Consider the following 3308-nt stretch of genomic DNA (forward strand, 5'->3'; position numbering starts at 1 on the left):
ATCTGTCATGGTATATGACAGTGGTATATACAATTACAAAATACTTTTTCAAACAAATAAAGACATTTAAATAATTGGAAATATATTTGTTGCTCATGGGTAGCTGGGGTCAATATAATAAAAATAATAATTCTAAATGGGTATGTGATTTATTATAATATCTTAAAGCAAATTAAGGGAGCATGTAAAAATTTACCTCTCAGATCTATGCATAAATGAAGATTTTATGGAGATCATGGGAAATAAAATGTATAATTTTGATTACATGAAATAAAAAAGTTTTTGCACAAAAAAATCCAATGTAGCCAGAATTAGAAGGAAAGCAAAAAACTGGGGAAAAAAATTTACAGAAAGTTTCTTTGATGAAAGCCTCATTTTACAAAGATGGAAATTGAGCTAAATTTATAAAAATAAGAACCATTCAGAAGAGGAAATTAAAGCTATCAATAGTCATACAAGGTAATATGGTGGGGAGGACACTAATAGATGGGATCAGGAAAAGAATCATGATGAATAGTGTCAAACTCAAATACAAACAGGGCCACGAAACCCATACACAAGTATCCTTGCCAGGGCATATTGACTTAGAAAACCAATATAATTATTATTATCTATGATCTATTGTATTGTTATATATTTTGTTAAATATTTTCAAGTTACATTTTAATCTGGTTCCCATTGTACTCTGGAGTATTTCTGTGGTCTTTGACACCTTTGATGTGTAAGGTGACGCTTAAGTTACATCATGAAGAGAGAGAGATTCTATAAGGTAGAAGTGAGCAGAGAGTACATTATAGGCATATGGGATAACCGGTAGAGAGGCATGGGGATGGAAGTGGAGTATCTTGACTGAGGGTCAGAGAGAAGGTCAGTGTGGCTAGTCTGAAGAGTATAGGATGGAGAGTAATACACTAGAAAGGCTGGAAAGATAAATTAGAGCTAGGTTGTAAAGGACTTTAAAAGCTAAACAGAGGATTTTATCTTTTATCCTAGAGACAATAGGATAATTTGTTGAATAGAAGAGTGACATACTCATCAGAAAAGTTAGTTGGCAGTAATATATAACATTTTCTAAAGTAGGAAGATACTTAAGACCAAGAGAACAATTAGGAGGCCTTTGTAGTAATTTTAGGAGATGAGAATCCTCTGTTTTTCCCTCTCCAATCAAGGATCTGGCATTATGGAGTTGCCATCACCCAGATAAACAGTTCAGGAACAGTTGAATTTGGTTCATTTTTTGCACTTCCTTTGGGTTATTCTAGTTCACTGTAATGGGAATAAGATCTTCCCTGCCCCTAGGCCCTTAAGTGCACTTGGAGCCTGTGGTGGGAGGCTTGTTTTTCAGGAGATACTTTATGATTGGGCAGTGGGTCAAGAGGGTTGTTACATTCTCTGACCCTGCAGAAGACTATATAAATCCTGATAGGAGGCTTTGCTTTGGGGCTTACTTTGAGAAGTGTTGTATGATTTGACCAGATGAGACTCTGGGCAGCCATTGAGAGCCCCCCAGCTTTGAAAAACTCAGATGTTACCTGGAGATCGAATCCCAGGCTCAGACACTTAGCAACCCCCCAGAAACACCTGGCCATGTAACCTTGAGCAAGTTACTTAACCCCAATTGCTTAGGGGTGGCCAGGTGGCTCAGCAAGTAAGAGCACCGGCTCCAGTGTCGGGATGACCTGGATCAAATCTGGGCTCAGATACTCAGCACCACACCCAGAAATAACTGGCCGTGTAACCTTGAGCAAGTTACTTAACCCCGATTGCTTTAAAAAAAAGAAAAAAGAAAAACTCAGATGTTGATGCTTCCCTCTCTGGTAACTGACTAGGTATGGATGTAATAGTTGGACAGTTGTAGGCCTGTCTGCTTGATCTGTTTGTTTCTCTGTCTTCTTGTAACTTCTGCTTATAACCTCTGTATACTTTGAAGTTTGGGGTGCTGACTTTTCCCCCTGAACTAGGTAAATGATATGTTTGATTTATTAAAGAACAATTGTTAACCCATTTTGAGTTGCTTTCCTTTAGAAAAGCAGATAAGAACCTGTGTTGGCAGCCACCCTGGAGATGCTAGGGTGCTTGCTGCTACATTCACCTAAAAGAAACAAGCTCCTACAATTTGGAACTATATTCAAAAGGCTATTAAAACCATGCATATCCTTTGACCTAGCAATACTACTACTAGGTCTGTATCCCAAAAGAGATAAAACCAAAAAAGAAAAGGACATATATGTGCAAAAATATTTATAGTACCTCTTTTCTGGGAGTAAAGAATTACAAGTTGAGGGGAAGCCCATTTCTTGAGGAATGACTGAACAAGTTGTGGTATGTGATTATGACGGAATACTATTGTATTGTAAGACATGATGAGCAGGATGCTCTCAAAAAAAACCCTAACAAATCCAAAAAATCCTGGAAAGACTTGCATGGGCTGATATAAAGGGAAATGCACTATGTACAAAGTAACAGCAATATTGTAAGATGATCAGCTGTGAATGACTTAGCTAAACTCAGCAATCCAAGATAACTCTGAAGGATTTATGATGAAAAATGCTATTCATTCACCAAAAAAGAACTGATGATGTCAGAATAGATTGAAACATACTTTTAAAACTTTATTTTTCTTGAGTTTTTTTCTCATCTGTGTTTTCTTTCACAACATGACTATTGCGGATATGTTTTGCATGACCACACATACATAACCTATATTGAATTGCTTGCTTTCTCAATGAGGGGAGGTGGGAAGGGAGGAAAGGAGAGAATTTGGAACTCAAAGTTTTAAAAACAAATGTTTAAAATCATTTTTCTGTGTAACTGGGGGAAAATAAAATTCTAAATAAAAGCTAAAAAAGAAACTCTTAGTAAATATTTCAGTGTAAATTCTTATATTATATTATACATACATGTATACATATATATTTTTTTTCATAAGACTTGTGATTTTGTTGATATAGAGAACTCCCCTTGAAAAAATGTAGACTCACACCTGCCTAGCAATTTGTAGCCTCAGAGAGTTGCGTAGGACAACTGAAAGGTTAAGTGATTTATGGGGGTCACATAGTATGTATCAGAAGCAAAATTTGAACCCAGTCCTTTTGGAGTCTGAGGCCACATATTATATAAAGGCTCCAAGGACTAAAAAAAAATGGGGCTATCTTCAAGCCCCAATAGCAAAGGAATGGGGTTTTTATCCTTACCCAAACCCATAAGAGGTCAATTTCTGACATAAATGAATTTATACCACCAATAGAAGAAATCTTTCTACCCTAATTATACTCCTCCCTTCCCCATTTTGACTCCTTAGTGAATTG

Source organism: Petaurus breviceps, unplaced genomic scaffold, assembly GCF_028583685.1.
Source record: "Petaurus breviceps papuanus isolate PSGF00001 unplaced genomic scaffold, PetGlider_PUasm1.0 37, whole genome shotgun sequence".
Classification (NCBI taxonomy): domain Eukaryota; kingdom Metazoa; phylum Chordata; class Mammalia; order Diprotodontia; family Petauridae; genus Petaurus; species Petaurus breviceps.